The sequence below is a fragment of the Anser anser genome, assembly GCF_964211835.1.
Source record: "Anser anser genome assembly, chromosome: 1".
NCBI lineage: Eukaryota > Metazoa > Chordata > Aves > Anseriformes > Anatidae > Anser > Anser anser.
In genome coordinates this window covers 98,102,388-98,120,052 of record NC_139720.1, presented here as the reverse complement: position 1 = coordinate 98,120,052, position 17,665 = coordinate 98,102,388, and the positions used below count along the sequence as shown (strand labels likewise).

General features: G+C 46.5%; 1 protein-coding gene and 1 long non-coding RNA gene across 4 annotated transcripts in view; one reads left to right on the top strand and one right to left on the bottom strand.

Moving 5' to 3' along the window:
- Positions 1-17,665, top strand: part of LSAMP (limbic system associated membrane protein) — a 966,851-nt gene that overhangs the window by 158,722 nt on the left and 790,464 nt on the right. The window lies entirely within an intron of this gene.
- LOC310892235 overlaps positions 1-17,665 on the bottom strand; it is a 54,686-nt gene that overhangs the window by 14,470 nt on the left and 22,551 nt on the right. For both annotated transcript variants that reach the window (XR_014577979.1, XR_014577980.1), the window contains one exon: positions 500-17,665. This exon is cut by the window's right edge. This is a non-coding gene — a long non-coding RNA (uncharacterized lncRNA). The remainder of the gene's footprint in view (positions 1-499) is intronic.

Sequence of the window (17,665 nt, the reverse complement as noted above, 5' to 3'; positions counted from 1 at the left end):
ATATTTGGGGATTTTGGCTCCCCATGTAAATTCTTGTAATTCCTTGCATTTTGCTAAACTCGTGGCTTTAATGTAACGTGGCAGTGAGTTCCCCTGCCTAAGTTCAGCATTCTGTTAAAGAAAAATTTCTCTAGTAAATTTGTAATCACCACCTTTCAGCTTCATTAACTGTTCATTTTTTCTTGCGTTCTAAAAAAGAGAAAACAGGAGCTTCTCTATTATTCACTACTTTATAAGCTGTTGTCACACCTTCTTTTATTTGTCTTCTTTTCGATATAAACTGCCCCCCCTTCATTCTTGCTTCACGTATGCGTTTTTCTGCTCCTGTTATCATTCTTGCCACCTTTCTAAAAAGGAAGCTGAAACAATCCATTGTGACTTATCTGGCCACTAGTCAAACCATCTGGAATTTTAGCCTTCGCTTTGAAGGGGGGGGGAAATTGGGGGGGGGGGAATCCATCAAATAAATTGGAAAAACAAATACATTTATTGAACTCACCATCTGGTAGCGCACATTCCACCAGCAGACACAAAAAAAAAAAGGAAAGAAAAAAAAAGAGAACAACAAAAAATACAAGCTAAATTCAACAAATCAATTATTCATTGTGAATTATTCACTAGCTTCTATTCCAAACACTGCCAAGATGTGTTTGTTTATTTTTATTTGGAGTTTAAAAAAAAAATCCATGGCAACATTGCTGTTTGTCTTAGTGCTCGTGTACAAAGTGCAAACCTGTACTTCTCTTCTGAATGCCTTTATTTAATCAGAGAAAAGCAACAGAGCAAGAAAGAACAAAAGCAAAGTTCTCAGAAGAGAAAATAGTGTGTGTCTGTGAAAGCACCGTTTCGCTGCGCCTTGTGGAATGATAGCTATTCCTGGTGACCAGGCTATTTTTGAAATACAAACGTAAAAACCACAGAAAGTCAATTCTCATCTGTTACATCGGTGCTATTAGAGCACCTGACACAGAGGGGTTTTGCTCCATGGCTAAAGAAAGCACACATCTTAAGTGGTTCTTCTGGGGTACTTGTTTACCCTCACTTGGCTTTTTGTGGAAACTGAAAGAGGTGGATCGTTTTTGTTGTTTGTTTGGAAACGTGCTTAATAATCTGGGGTGACTACTGGTCAGGGTTGTTTCCCAGGAGCTAGCTGGGGAGGAGAGGACGAGAGGAGAGACGGTTTGAGCTAGCGATGCAGGAACACCGCAGGTCGGGGAGAGAGGATGCGAGGAGCACCCTCAGCGGAGTCGATGGCAAGCGGCCGCGCGCCTGTGCTGGTCTCCCTTTGTGGCTGCCACCTGTACCGTGGGACGTCAGCAGGGACCTGATGGTGATCTGAGGCAGTGCCAGCTTAGGATCTTCTGCTTGGTTTGTAAGGTTTGTAGGAGTAATGCAGCTGCAGAGAGCATTGGGCAGCTCTGGGTAGAGCGGTTAAATATGGGCAGTCAGCAGAAGGGCAGAGATGGTCATCTTTGCTCCCAGTTTATAGGTTGCTCTATAGGAAAGCACAGCAGGAAAGGATACATTCTGTCCTCCTTCCCTTCCTTTTTTCCTTTTTTTTTTTTTTTTTGGTCCAGACTCAGTGACACGTAGCAACTAATTAACTCCTAATTGAATATTGGCTGAAGGGCAGTCAGATAAGTTGTTGGTACTAGGAAAGCAAAGGAAATAAAAGTGCACTATGAATTATACTTTACATTGATTGTAGCCTTCTCCGATATGAGGTGCTAAGTGCCTGGCCTTGGAATGAAAACCTTTGGGACCAGCAAAGCATTTTTCCACCCATTTGCACGGTGCCACACACACAGCCTGTGTCTCCTTTGGCTACTGTCGTGGCTGGAGCCCAACAGTAACACTAAGGCGTGCAAACAGCCTTCTGCAGGTGCTGATCTTGGCACCTGACTGCAGGATTTACGGTGCCTCATGTGAGATGTTCAGTCCTGACTTTATGAGCGTGTGGCACTGAAAAGCCCCAGTGCCTTCACCTGGGAACCTGGAAATCGTGTTATTCACGGACATATTTCTTCCAGAAAAGAGGGGAGAAACAAGCTCGCAGTTGGGTGCGTGATTTACTCTAGAAAATTTTGCTCCTTTTCTTTGTTAAGACAAAACAAACAAAATAGACAACAACATCAACAAAAAACTAAACAAAACAAAACAAAAAAAACCACCACAGAACCCTACTTGCTTTTGGATGCATTTTTTATGCCCCTTGATCACTGCCTTGGCTGGTCGTCAATTTTATGCCTGCAATTAAATTGTGGGCACAAAACGTTCCACCATTAAGCTGCGAGCAAAAATGCTGCTGTCCCAAATTGCACCTACAGAAGGAAGGGTTCTTCTTGATAAAGCAATGCTCTTGTTTTTAATGCTTTCTGCCTTTTCAAAACCGTGGCCTAGATTTCAGGAGCGAAGGTGAGAATATTTAAAACAGCGGCATTTCCTATCTGCTGATGTCCTCAGCTTCCAGGTTGCTGTGCTGAGCAGTTTACTGCGCTAGAGCTCCCTTCTGCTTCTTGTGACACTGATGCTCAAAAAGAAAAAAAAAAAGTGATATTGAAAATGAAAACACACACACACACAAAGCCCAACAAAAGAGAGAAAGATTAGGGACTGGTTTTTTTTTTTCCTTTAGGAAAAAAACTCTTTTCTCTTTAATCGTCTGATTTTGCCTGGCTCCGGTCCAAACATTGTTCCTCTTCAACTCTTTCTGTTTTGGCTTCTTTGTTCTTCATCCCTTCCCTGATTTGCCCATCCCTGTGTCCTGGCTGCATATTTGCCCTGGCAGGGCTGGGGAAGGGCACTGCCTTATTTTTGGCAGGGCAGCACGTGCCTTGGAGAGCGAGCCTTCACCAGGGATGGTGGTAGGAGGTGGAGGTGTTGGTGCACCTGGAGGAGGAAACCCAGGGGAGACACTAAGGAGGTGTGTCCGCAGTGCTCCTATGTCCTCAAGGATGCAGCATCTGGACTGGTGGAGAATGTGGGACTGCTCGCTTTGGGTTTGGGAGTGGCAATGGGAAAGGGAACGTCTGCAGAAGTTACAGGCTTCATGAGTGCACAGGTAACACACAGACACTTGAAATCTTTCTGGACTTTTTACCAGCCAAACCAGGCTGCATAAATGGAGGGGGCGCAGGGGATTTTGAGACCTGATAGCAAGAAGTTCAGAAGCAGCAGCGTTTGCAAAGGAGGACTCCAGTTTGTTTGGGATTTCTTTGGGGGGGCTTAAAATTAATGGCAGCAGCGCACAAGGCTGCCAGTATTTTTCAGCAACATTGTTCTCTAAGATACAGGGGAGTTTTGTTGGCCTTTACAAGTGATTTATTCCGACAGTTATTGTATGTTCAACAATAAATTAAGTTAAAATAGGCTAATAACACATATTCACTGATGCTTTAACAGCTCAGTAATGGATTGGAATTTCTTCTCCGACCTCACTCTCCTTCTCAAGTAAACAGGCGGCGGCGGGCAGTGTGTAAGTCAGACAAAGGCAGGATCCTCAGACAGAAAGGATAGGTAGGCTGGGAGCAAGAGAGGGCCGAAGCAAATGCCTCTCTGTTACTGATGTGTGGTGACAGCGGACTGAGGAGATCATTGGAGGCTTCAGTGTTAGTGACAACGCAAAGCTTTCTCCCAGCAAATAGATGTGCAATGAGAAATTGCTCTTTCAGTGCTTTGAATCTTTCTGGGGATCTTAAACCCACAGCAGCTGAACGTTTCCCAAAAGTCCTTGCAGCATCTTCAGGGATCTCACTGCATGCCAAAGGCACCCCTTCCTTGCCGAGCTACTGTGCCTCAGGCAGAGCTGTTGCTGTCATCTTTTGACACTCATGGCATCCCTGTAAGCAAGTTAGAGAAGGTCAGTTAAAATACCAGAGGGTGATCACAACGTCAGCTGTGCTCAGACAGGAGTTATCGACGGTTCTCAGTCACAGTGGAAGATGCTCGGAGTGGCTGGGGTCAGTCCTACATCAGTTGGTGCTCAAGGTTTTCTTCCATGAGCTGGATGACAGGACAGCAAAGAAGCTTTTTTTTATTTATTCATATTTTTTTTCCTGTGTTTGTGAGCTTTCAAGCCTGCTTGTGGATAGGGATAGAAAAAAAAGGATGAAGTCCCTGAAATTCAGGAGGAACGTGTGCAAGATATGGCACTTTGGAAGGAAAAACGAAGCCAAGGAGCGAGCAATCTTGCGGAAGAGCATGCAGGACTTACTGTGTATTGTGAATTCAGAAGGTGTTAAATAATTTAGTATTTCTGGTCCTTTCCCTTTTGCATTTCCACTTTCTTAGAGCAGCCAGGGCGTTTGGTAACACCTCCTGGCCAGTCACCCTAGCATCCGCGGAGTCTGTGCTATAGCCAGCGAATAACCAGCACAGATAGGTGATGGAGGTCGTCTGGGGTGAAACACAGACTCCAGCTCTTCCCCTCGCTCCCTGCCCAGTCCCTCAGCCACGTGGCCATTTGGCACATGGTTTTATGTCAGCTCAGCCCAAGCCACGCGGAGGTCGGGGACCTGGTGCCATTTGCGCGCCTGCTGTATCAGGGAAAGAGGGAGCTAAGCAGGTGGAAGAATCAGGCAAGAAGACAGCAGATCAAACCAACACGCTGTAAAAACGCTCTGCTGAAGCATGGTGACACTGCAGGGGCTGCTTTTCCATCAAAACCAGACTGGAGCATCCTCAGCGCAGCGGCCGATGCACTCACCTGTCCAATTCCTGCTGAGGCAGCGCAGACGGAAGCGTAATTCTTAGTGCCTGGGGGGCTGAAAGTAACCTGCCCATCACCACCTCCTCTCCTCCCCTCCTCGGCTACCATCGCTCCCCCACTTGCCATGTCCTATTTTCTTGTAAACAATGTGGTGCCTGTTTTTGTTAAAAGGCATCGCGTTGTTGCTGGACCTGGAAGGGTAATTCGCAACCACGCGCTGGCTGCGTGTAGTTCTGCACCATCTATTACAGCTGCCTGCGAGCCGAGGGCACTTGCCTTGACTTTACTCTACTCAAGGAACGGTTGTTGGCTTATTTGTATAGCTCTTTTTGTGTTTGTGCTTTCCTTTTTTTTTTTTTCTTTTTTTTTTTTTCTTCTAGGCAGTTCAGCAGCAAGGATCAGAGGTTTGCTATTGGATTTGCTTTAGCTAGGCTACGTTCCACTCTCTTGTCGTGTTTTCCCGATTCGCCGAGGCTATCTCCTGTAGCAGAGGGAGTTATGAAGAAACCAGTGGCCTTCAGTCTCTCGGGAAGTAGAATCAATTTATGAAAAGGGAATAGATAAGAACTAGACCACTCGGAACATGTTTAAGGCCTTTTTTCCCCCAAGGCTTGTCCTGAAGCATCACTCCCAGGAAATTCAGGCAGCTGTACAGCTCGCTGGCTAGGTGCGAGTTTAAAGGCAATCTTTGTGCGCACAATTGCATAAACTAATTGCGTGTGCATTAACATTTTACACAGTTAGTCGTGTGCAAGTGACTCGTTTGATCGCTTTGGAGCTGGAGTTGCAGCAAGAGATTTTGGGAGCTCCTCCTCTTTGCTGTGACAAGCAGCATCTGGTCCAATGTAAAGTACAACTTCCGGCGCAAATATGTAGATGTGTCTGAGCTTATTCTTTGTTCTCTGCCATCGCCAGTCCGGGGCTTGGCAAGCTGAAAATGGCTTTCCGCCAGCGTTTAATGGGAGCAGCTCCCAATTGCTGAGCGTGTGCGCGGAAAGCAAATGCGAAAGAGAGGGGGTTGTGATGGTCAGAGCAACCATCTCTTAACTGGGGAAAATGCTCACGTAATATGGATTCTGTAACTTTCCCAACTCTGGTTATGATACATTTTAAAATCCATACTGCTGTGAAGGAGAAATTATAGCCAATTAAACAAGAGTACCAAACAGAGTCTGTCCCCAAATTTTCCCTTTTTGTATTTGTTGAACTGCACAATTATTTTAAATTGAGTGTTGCATATTCATAAACCCCATTTCCAACCACCCAGTCTTCTGCTTTATGGATCTAGTTGGAATATTAGCGCATATTTCGGTAGCTCATTTCATTTCATCGATCCCAAAGTTCCTTACAGAAGACACGTATGTTACTTGTACCGATACCAAGAGCGCAGCCACCTCTGCGGTGGGATATAACAGGTGTTTAACAGAGCGGAGTTTCCTCCCACCGCATCAGCTAAACCAACACCAGCTTCTGCTTTTTCCAACAGGAATGGCTAGATGGATTGCTGTGCAAACAGAACGTAGCAGCAGGATTATAGCAGTGCCGCCATGCTGGCAAACTTCTTTGCTTAGATAGGTATTAAATCCTGGCCTTGCAAGTGACCTTGGAGCCTAAGGGTTATTCTAGGTGGGCAGGTTTTGCAGGTGTGACCTGAGATGGGGCTTTCAGCAGCTGCAGTTGCAGTGGAGAATTGGGGTCACACGCACTCTCTTACAAAAGCCACTCCAGGTGTTCAAGTGAATGAGGCCATTTGAGAGTGAGGGTGAGTTATACAGGGGAATTAACAGGTGCGGGTGTATTTTTGCAAAATCACGCCGTACATATGAGTGGTGAAACTTTACTATTCAGGCAAACCCTTTTGGGTCTTTACCCACTCGGTGAAATGAAGGCTATTGAATGCGTGCTGCTTTTTAAAATACAGAATAGAGGTTGGTAGCTCTGGGGAGCTTTCAGAGCAGCACCCAGCACATCCCTCTCTGCAGTGCCTGCTAGGACTCTGCGGCGGCAGCAGTGCGTTTCCGAGTCACTAATACCATTATTTGCAGTTTTGGGGATCTCCCATCCAAACAGTGACAGTTCGTTTTCTCAGCTCTGCTTAGCTTGTCAGATCTGTGGCAGGGTGGCATGGCTGTTCAGGCACAGTTACTGAACAGAGGGAAAGAGAAACCTCTTTAATTTCTATCGCCTTTCACTCTGATGACATTTATCAAATTTCCTCTGTCTGACAAGTTCAGCTCAGACGTGCTCCTCTGCCTTCCTGCAAGTGCCCTGGTGATGGGAAGGGAGGATGAGCCGATGGGCAGCACTTGCTTGGAAAACAAGAGGGTTGGGTAAAGGAGTAGGAGGAGGGAAGATGCACTAAAAATAAAGAAGCCCCAGAACAGATGACTATATACAAAGAGGAAAGGGATAGAGGAAGGGAACGAGGCAGGAAAAAAAACTAGTTAAGATGGTATAAAAGGCTTTTTAAGCCCCCACACTACAATCTGCACTCTTTAAAATACCTGAAAAAAACAGCAGTGTCTTTACCGTTCCATTTGCCACTGTCCTCGTCGCACAGTTATTTCTGTGCTATCCAGTCACTAACTTTCTCCTGCATTTCCCCTCTATCCTTGTTTTGCCTCAGTCTCTGCCTTTTCCTGTGCCTTCAGGAGGTGTTTTTAATCCCCTCCTCCCCTAGTTCTGGGTCTGGCAGGGCCACGAGAGGTTTCTTCCATTTCTAAGACAGAGGGACAACCCCACTAGGTTGTGGCCACTGTCCCTCTTTCCTAGGCTAGGTCAGAGGCTGTTCCAGGAGAAGAAAGGCAGTGAGGAATCTCTGTTGAACTTCAATATCCTTCTCCATCTTTTTCCCATCTTACCCTTGTGGATCTTGGTGCTGGGAGGACTGAAAGCGGTCACTGCCTCCTGCAGCCGCCTTGGTTAGCTGCCTGCCCTAAGGGGGTCATTTGGAGACAACTGCTGGGCACCTCAGTGATGCTGTGGTTTCACAACCTTTTTCCCCAGGGCCATGATGCCCGACAGCATGGTGTGCACCAGGCAGCCAGTCGGCACTGCAGGGCACCACCAGTGCAGGGGCTCAGTCCTGGAAACATCTCTGTTTAAAAGCCATTCCAGCTCAAGCAGCTCAGCTCTGCCATCCGCCCTGGGCACACGGGGTTCATCCAGCTGGTCGGGGCAGCAGCTGATCCCTGGCACCTCGTTCCCAAGGGAGGAACAGATCGCAGCTGCCCTCACCCTGAGCTCCGATCTCAGCAGAGTGTGCAGACACAGTGTAGTGCTAAGACGAAGCCACATAGGCCGGGAAGTTTAGGCTCTGCTGGCCACATAATTGTGTACAAAAGGAGTGGCTGAAAAAGCTGCTGTAATGAGCGTGACCTGACTGAGCAGAGCTGTGCTTGCTAATGACAGCGATGGGTTTTTGCTTGTGGGTAGCAATGAGCCACATCTCCTAATTCCCAGGAGTACAAATGGTCCTTCAGCTGCTGTTTGGTTTCCCTTTCTACTAGGCTGACTGCTGCACATGCTTTTCGTCTGTCTTGCATCTGTCCTCTCAGTGTGTCAGAAGGTAGGCTCCCAGGGGATGCTGCACGCTGGATTGCTAGCATCTGCCATCTTCTCAAAAGGATGTGTTAGATAGACGCGATGATTTGCAGACGTAGGTCTGGGCTCTCTGTGGCTGCAGGAATGCCATGGTGGTGGCAGCTGCCCTCTGAGCTCAGAGGCTGGTTGCAGCGCTGCCAAGTGTCAGGGAGTTGTCAGCATTCATCGAGAAGACATCTTGTGGGTCTGGGAATCCACAGGGAACTAACTTGCCTGGGGGACTCCCAGTAGCTCCAGCGTTGCTTGGAAAAACAACTTAGTGTGCCACAAAACTGCAGAAATATTTGAGAAAGAGTGGATGGAAGTCATGAAAGGCAGAAGTAAGCAGCTTCATTTTTGGCCTCATGTCTGGAGCAAGAAAATTCACAGGTGGTTCTTTCTTCATGTGAGTCACCATCGTAAACTGGATGTGTCTCAGCGGCTACAGATCCATCTTTTCTGGCACTTACTACCCAACATGGAGAGGAAAGATTGTGGCAGTGGGATAGCTGAAACAGAGAGTGAACTGGGTAACTCAACCCAGGTATCTGTTCCTGGTTAGGTGTGACAAATGGAAAAAGCCAAAGATACGGCCATTTGTTATTGCCCTGTGCTTGCAGATACCTACTTGAGCATGCAACATTTCCATGATGATAGCATTTCTGTTACATGTTACGTCCATCTGCAAAGGGATTACACATATAGCACCTGCCTACCCATCCATCAGTGCTAGGTTTCTTAAGGCACCCATTAATGTGGGGTTTCATTATCTGGCTTTTACCTGCCCTTTGCATTCTGCATCTTTCTTGACAGAAAATTCCCTCTCTAGCGTGGACATTTGCTGCTTTGTGTCTCAGTTCAAGTAGAGGCTTACTAGCTCTCTTTCATGGAGTATTTTTTCTTTTCTTTTCCTTTTTCTCTCTGTAGCTTTTCTTGAATGTAAAATAGAAGTCAGGCAGGTTGAAACATTCAGCCTTACTGCTGGAAGATACAAGCATGACCTGCAGCACATCGGTTTTCTGATGGCATAGGACACCATTATATCAGCTCACTTTTGCAAATACTCAGCATATTAGAATCCTGACTTGCAAAACTTCCCGATTCGTATTTTTTTACTTGGGGTTCTGAAACACGTTGGCGTTTTCATTATTCAGGGGTATTAAAAGAGCCATCCCAGTGTGGGGAAAAATGGCTGACTTAGACACCAAAGCACACGTACAAGTGAACATCTTGACCTTTTAACTGCCAAGCTATTAGCCATGCAGTCAGGTAGAGAACTCCACTGCTGAATCTGCCAGGACTGGTTATCTACAGAGGCTGAATTGCTCCGTATGGGGCTGATGTATCCTGGAAGCTCAGGGCAATTAGCTGTGGATGACGGGAGTGGAGTATAATGACAAGTGCTCAGGGCCAAAGTGCTCAGCTGCTCCGCTCTTGCAGATCTTGGGCACTCTACCAGACTCGACCTTCACTCTCAACTTGAGCTTCACCCCTGGCATGTAGATAACCAAAAGGCTGGACTAACCAGGGTAGACAACTGTGGTAAACACTGTACAGGGAGTTTCAAAGCTCTGCAGATGAAGGCTGTGGGTTACAGAAATAGCATAAGCCAAATAATTCTGACTCTTTTTTTCTTCTTCTGCTTGAAAAGAAGAAAAGTAGAAGCTAAATGCAGTCTGTCCCTTGTCCCTAGCTGAAGCACTAACTTATTCGATGTCTTGTAATTGCACTTAGAAGCCCTGATGTCAGTATTAGCATTGTACAAAGATATATCAAAGACCCAGTCTCTTCCTCAGAATGCCTGAGATCTAAAGCCCAGATCCTGCCTTAAGGATATGTTTAACAGTATGTTGCAATTATTACTGATAATAATTGCTATTACAGAACATGCAGTTCCCAAATATAAATCAGGAGCCCAGGCTACTGGGCCTTCTAATGATACACGATAAAGACAGTTCCAGAACCGACAAGTTTACAGTCAAAATGTTGAGCATTGACCCTCTGTGGGATTTCTCGCAGTGCATACAAATGCAGTCCCTGTATAAGGCTTTGCAGACACCGTGCATAAAATAAAGGAAAAGATAAGAAATAGATACAACAAAGATATAGGTGGAAGCATAAGGTAACAATGTAATGTAATATTAAGAATATAAATCTAAGATAGAACTGAGAATATTCCAAGAGCTTGGTTTTTTTCTGCACCATTAACTTGATCTCATTGCACACCAGAATATATATAGGTTCTCTGTTCTTAGTCTACCTGTGAAATGTACAATTTCATATATAATGTGTGATAAATAGGATGTACAATGGGGTAGAATCAATGGTGCAGGAGAAACTTTAACATATGGAATGGCTAGAGTTCTAAGTGCTTGATTTCTCAGTCTTAATGTTGTAGCAATGCTGAAATTTTTTGTATTGTAGATGTATTTGTGTGCGTGTACCCTTCTGAAGAATCAGGTGAAAGAGAAGCCGGACTCAGCCGTGTAGAAGTGGAGTGGCTTTAACAAGAAAGACCTAACACGCTTGTTGCAAAGCCCATCTGTTTGATAGGGCATTTGTGGAGTGCTAGTGCAGCTGGAGGGGGATTCTGTCTGGCTGGAATAGATGGGCAGGCTGATAATTTTTATATAGGAGATCTGGGGATGTAAGGGAAGAAAAAACAGTTTTTGCATTAGTTTTGGTTATCGTTTTGATGCTCTATTTGTTAATAACTGGACTTCCTTGAGGCTCTTTTCCCTTTTCAAATTTGAGATAAATAAAAATTCATATATTTTTCCCATAACCTTGGGGATAAGCCAAACTGCCTCTGTAGTATGGCAGAGTTTTTTCTGGTGTGGATAGGGAGTGGTGGGGTTTAGAACGTGTTATTTTAGACAGATATCTATTTGGACAGAGTGAAAAACCTGAAGATGATAAATGGCCTGTATTTGCACATTTCCCAACTGAAATGCTAGCATTACTGTAGGCCCATTTCCCAAATCTGATCTGAAAGACATGCTTCATACTTATGTCTCTTCCTAGTGCTTTTATGCCATCATAAAGACTTTAGTATCCCATCAAGACATATTAACATTTTTCCTTGAGCTGGGATGGCCTGAAAGTGGCTTATTTTCCAGAACTCATCATGTCTTCTCTTGGCAACAAAGAAGTCCCATATATCCTCACTTTCAGTGCTCTTAGAAGCTGAGGATGTGAAGGAGGCTGTGATGTGACAGTAGAATAGGTAAGGACTCAGAGGAAGTCTATGAAAATACAGCCAAAGGGGCTCAGGAGAAAATAATTTTTACCACCGGTGCCCTTTCCCAGTGCGGTGACCAGAGCTCGGTTTTTGTTGTTTCCTCTCTTAGGGAAGGAAACATGAAGTGACAAGAATATACAATGAAGGAATGTAACAGATGATGCATGGAATCATTATGTATGAACATAAGCATAAATATATCATAGAAAACATCCCATAACCCCAGCCAGTGTTTTCCCCTCGTTCCTTCTTTCCCTTTCAAATCAGATAAATTAATATTTTATTTTCATGCAGCTGTAGGGGAGACATACATTATTGAAGGGATCATGTTTTCCCAGAGTCTCTCCCTGTTCCATGGCTTTCTGTGGCAGGTAAAGGAAATTTAAAAAAGAAAAATAAACACCAACTTTTTGTGTTGGAGTCATGACAGTACCTGAAGTCCTATCCAAACATATCGCCAAAGTACCCTCTGCATGCTTGACTTGATGGCTCAAGTCCTACTTGTCTAACCGTGATGCTCAGCAAGGACATCAGTTAGGCTCCTGTGAGAAAGTTACCTGAAGTTTGGCTTTTAATAAGTTGTGGAGATGTCCAAGGTCTGAGGATGGAGTTTGCAATCAGAAAGATGGTATCTTGCTCCCAGCCCTGCCTGCGCTGGATGCTGCATCTCCATATGTCTCAGGTTCCCTGTCAAAAAGCCATGCTTCCCTACTTACATAGCATGCTGTAAAATGCATGCATGAGCTGGAAAGAAGTGTATCGTAGTGTTGCAGACTTAGGCCTGGCAAAATTTGGAGTTGTTTTTTCTGGAACGGTCCTGAGGATTTCTCATCCAGGGAATTAGGAAGATTTCAGATGCATGGAGCTTGAATGAATTCAGTAGACGCTTTCTCTGAGTTTCACAGAGAAGAGATGGTAAAGCTGGAAGTTTTGGATCTAGACTTGAATTTGCTAAACAGGACACTGCAGAAAATCTGGTCAGAATTTCCAAATGCAGGGTACTGAGCTGTCCTGTTAAAGCCACCACTCCAAACCATTCCTCAACCTGTCAAAGCATGAAGGTGCTGATGAATTTTTTTGTGGTCTCAGTTTCAAAAGGGCATCTGGAAACCAGTGAATTTTAATGGAGCATGTAGGTGCATCCTCCACACCAGGTATGGGAGGGTATGGCTGGCCCCGTTTTTCTGTTGTCTCTCTGCGAATCTCTGAGTAAGATAGAGTCGAGATTCAGTGCTTTGACCCAGAGATAACAGGTATGTTCAGGTCGTGTTTGTTTCCTACATTTCCAATGCAACTGTGTTTTTTTCTGGAGTCTCCTTATGACTGCAATTGTCTTTTAGAAAAAAAAAAAAAAAAAGCTGGAGAGAATGGGCCAGTCCTACAGGCTGATCTAAAAGATGCTCCTTTCTGGCTGTTGCTGGTGGTAGAAGGGGATATGTTTGAGAGTGAGGGCGCTGGTTACAGCCTGGCCATCTGCATGGTCCCCCATGAGGTCCTGTGCAAAATTTTCACTTTTGGTGTGGTGAAGGTGCTGGTGCTGTTTAGAAACCCAGAGCATCATCCTCCAGGAATATCACGCCAGAAGAGCTGCCCTGCTGTGCCTTGCCCTAGGCCCTACCTAACCTCGCCATCTGCCCCCAGCATGGTTACCCCCCTCCTTGCTTGGTGTCTGAGAAGATGCGCACAGCTGTAGCAGAGATTTGCATCCTCCTCTGTGTCCTCCCCCTTCCCAAGCACGCACAGAAAGAAAATTCAATTAAGCGAGTGATTTGCTGTTGTGTTTAAGTTACAATAGTAGTAATCACACCAATTATAGAAATCAGGTTGGCAATCATGGACCCTGCCCTCTGGGTTGCTATTAACTTCATTCCGGTGTGTGATTTCCCTCCGCCCCACTGAAATTGGTGAATGTCACCTGCATATATCCCTGCTCCTCCAGGATGTAATAGCATCTTTAAAACCTAACAACCAATTGCTGCCCTCGCACGTGTAGTCAGATTTATCCCTACCTCTCTCTATTACAATAATGAGTGGGTAGCAGATGTAGTCAAATGGTGTTGCAGTATTCTCCCCCTGCCCTCCCTCCCTTTTCCCCAGCAAGCAGTAGTTTGAATCTTAAGCAGTATCTTGGATTACTTAGTGGAAACGTTTCCAAGGCCCAGGGGAAAAATAGTTACACAACTGCCTAGGATCTTCTTTTTTTTTTTTCCCCCGTTTTCCCTTTTTCTTCTTTCTCAGTTCTATCTTTCTTTCTAGTTGGGTGAATCTTCTTTAATTATTAAAACTGTACAATGAGAAGTACTACTAAATATGATGACAGATGTCTCCCTCTGTTCATCTTCTCCCATCCCCAGGATTACCCATGGAAATCCATGCACAGCCAAAACAGCACATTGTCGCAGTGAAAATTTCCCTGTGACTTTTTTCGTCTTACACTCTTGTGAGTGTAGGCAGATTTCTTGTTGGGTTCCTCTTGTTCCCTCTCCCTCCAGCTTTAAAGGCGAGGGGATGCAGGATCCGAAATACATTTGGCATTGGAACATTTTTGAGAAAGAAGCTGTTGGTCCAGTTTCTTTGACTCGAGCAGGAAATCATTCCTCTTACTGCTGTGAAATGCTGAGACGCTGTATTTCAAATGTGGCCCCTTGGGATGCAGCAGCTCCCCCGAATATCCAGATATCCTCCAAAAACAGAAACGCTGAAATCACCCTCTGCTTTCAATAGAATCGGTCGTTGCTCAAATGTACATATGTATGAATTCAGAGTGAAATTGGGTTGTGACATGTGGAGGGAATGAGATGAGGTGATGAATGAGATTAATCTGGCACTATTTTTAAAGGGCTTTGAGATCTTTGAATAGAAGTGCCAGTGAAAGAGGAAACAGAATTACGATTGTTCGTATTGATACCGCTCTGTCATCACTGCTTTGCTCGCTCCCAGGTTTGGCAGACCTGTGCACGTCCCAGGGCCAAACTGAACTGCAGCATAGGATTAGAGAGCTCCATCCAAGTGTTATCTGCGTGCCCACTTCACCTGCTTTTGCTGGTGCACAGCTGCTCCTGCCTTTCCTGCATTGCCACGTCTGAGTCGGGCATTCTCCGACCGTTCGTGGCATTTGCTGCGGTCCAGAAAAGAGGCTGTTAGGGGGATACTAATTTAGCTGCTTGTTCAGAAGTCAAATTAGCCTCTCACATCTCTGCCTTTTTGGGATCATTGTTTTTCCTGTGGTTGGTCTGCTGTGTTATTTACACTTTTCACAAGAGAGGTGGAGAGCCATCTGGATTTGGTGCACAGCCAAAGGCGATCTGAATGCCCACAGAATTAAGACGGAGCTGCCACGTATGGGGAATATCAAGCCCTTTAACAGGTACGAGAGCAGCACTGGAGTGGCATTTTCCCAGCATACTGTGCTTGGTAAATTGGGCAGCACCGAAGCATTTAAAGGATTCTCTTTGTTACGTCTGTTGTCTACCGCCTGTCTCATGCTACAGCTCTCTAAACAAGCTCATTACAAATCAGTGACGTGCTTGGCTCGGCGTGTCCGCACAGCAGCGTTAGGACCAGGGCGGTAACCAAATAACCGTGGGCTTTGAGGTGGTGCCGAGTCCATGCCGTGTCGTAGCCAGGCGTGGTCAGGACCTGCTTCTTACCTGGAGCTTCTCGGGCTGGCCCCGAGCAAGCTGTCAGGGAGGCTTTGTTGTGCATCTCTTCTCATCACCCAGGGGTGTCCTGTTTAAACAGGAGTGTACCTCATGAGGAAACCATTGCAGAAACATTAAATCAGGGCCTGGAAGTTCAAGCAAATGACTGTTCCCGTTCTCCCTCTGTACGCTGCACTTCCCCATCAGTTTCTTGTTATTGGGCTGTGCTACCAGAGGGCTGCTCTGGATGCCCCAGGGTGCACAGCAGCAGAGGAGAGCAGCTCCTGGGATGCAGCTCCCTCCCAGAAGGTCACTGCTGGATGACAAGGAGGTGACAAGGAGGCCACTTTCCCCGGGTGTGATGTCTTGGGCTGCGGTGGTGCCTCGTGTGAGAGGCTGAGTGCCTGCATAGCTGAGAAAGGGGCTGCAAAGTGCTGGGGTTTGACAGCCGCACCGGGCCAGGTGCCTGGCTGCTCTCTCAACAATTCCCGGGTTGAATAATCACACGGAAAGGAGTAGTTTGATCTCAGGGAAGGGAACAGATGGGCAAGGGCAGTGGCAGCACTTCAGGATTTGCAGGTGTTGCTTGCCATGGTGCCGCGTTTGGCTGGCCGCACGGTGAGGTTTCCTTGGTCTCGCTGCCACCTCTGCTGGCCCTTCGGCTCCCCGGCAGGTAGGGGAGCAGGGTGGCAGGTCCCAGCCAGGCCCCTGCAGCTCTCCTTCGTGTGTGTTTTCCCCTCCCGACTCGCAGCCATGTGTAAATCTCCCCCTGCTCTTCACCTGCCAGAGCCCGGGGCGATGAAGGATCAGGTGGCAGGTAAAGTAATCAATCTGGAGGGCTTTTAGCAGCGCGTCCTGCCGGCGTTTGACAGCACATCTCTGTCAAGGAGACTGTGTCTTTCCTTGATCAATAAATCAATCAGTCCTTTTTTACCTTTGTGCACCAGCATGTCAGTCATTTCATGCCACGGACAGCGTCGAGCCGGCACTCAAGTGGCACGGTAAGTGTTCCTTCCCGACTAGGCCTCTCGGGGGGGCATCAAAGTCTGGGGCTCCTGTGGGACCTCTGCCCTGGCTCAGGTGGCTTGGAGAGGAAACAAGCACCACCACCTGGCTTGCAGGTTTTGGAGGCAATGAGGACTTGGTGCCAAGCTCAGGCTGGCATGGGTGTCTGAGGTTAGGGGGACAGGGCTCGCTGCTGCTGCTCTGGGCCTGGCGCTGCACCCAGGGCGAGCGCTGCGCGCAGGGTGGGCTGAGCTGCCTGCGCCTGCCTGCTAAGGTTTCTAGAGACATAGCTCGTGTCAGCCTCAATCTCCTATTTATCTCCTCTTGTTCCCGCTGTCACAACTCTTTCCCGCGAATGCAGAGTGAAGAGGGCAGTGACGCTGGGCAGAGAGGGACTGACAAACAGCTGGGGCCTGAGAGCCGTGCGGTGAATGGTGCCGGCGCACTGCAGCACATTTGTTTCTTTACTACGGACTAGATCAAGGGTCACCAAAGTCAGTTTGCTCAGGAGTATGAGTTTGTACTAGCAAAGGGCTGTGTCTCTTTTAGCATCTCCACAGAACTGAGATGTGATTGTGCAAAACTAAAAAAAATCGGATGATTCCTGCTAATTTAGGGCACGTGCCTTGGTTGCCTTTAGCTCCTGGCTCTGTTGGCAAAAAGCTTTGCTCCTCTCGAGCAGCTTTTGCCTCAAGATCTCCAAGTCTGATGTCTACTAAAGGTGATCCTGGCGTGCCATAAAAAATGCCTCAACTCTGGTTTGGTTGTTATTAGGTTAGTTTCAGTGCATTTGGAAACATGGAGATGCAGAGAGACTGGAAGTTTCCCAGTGGAGTCAGAAGGAGTCACTGCAACACATACATCAGAGTCATGCAGGAGGCAGCACCAGACTGCAGCCCGTATTATCCTGTCCCCTACCTTTATGCTTTAATGACAAGATCAGCTTTCCTCTCTAGACACATCTAATTGTATCCTTAGGCTATCCTGACTATAACTACACTGCTACTCTAATTAGGCTTATGGTTCAACATCTTTCTTAATTTCTCCTTTCTTTAATTTCTTTGAAATGTTTTAGACAGCCATCCTAACTTAAGCAGCCTTTCATCCCCTAACAGCCTTCATCTCTCGCCCCTCTCCAGCCGATGGCTGGTGCAGCATCTCCCTGCCTTCAGGTGGAGAACCAGGCGAGAGGAGTCCCGTCATCATCGTCACCCTGAGGTTCAGGGGAGGGCTCGGCGTGCTGCACAGCGACAGCTGCAAAATTCCTGGATGACCCTGGGTTTGTTCCAGAATTAATTGTTCTTACTTCTTTTTGGAGGTCAGGCCCCGCCGTCGGTTGCCAGCTCCTCAGAGAGTTGAGAGAAAAATGGAGACTAACGGCTTAAAATGTGGTTCTCGCCTCAAAAAAAAACCCGACTCGATAAAAATAGCCTCTTCTTCCTCTATTGCTCTAATTCCTGTGTGACTCCAGGTCAGTTTTGCTCACTC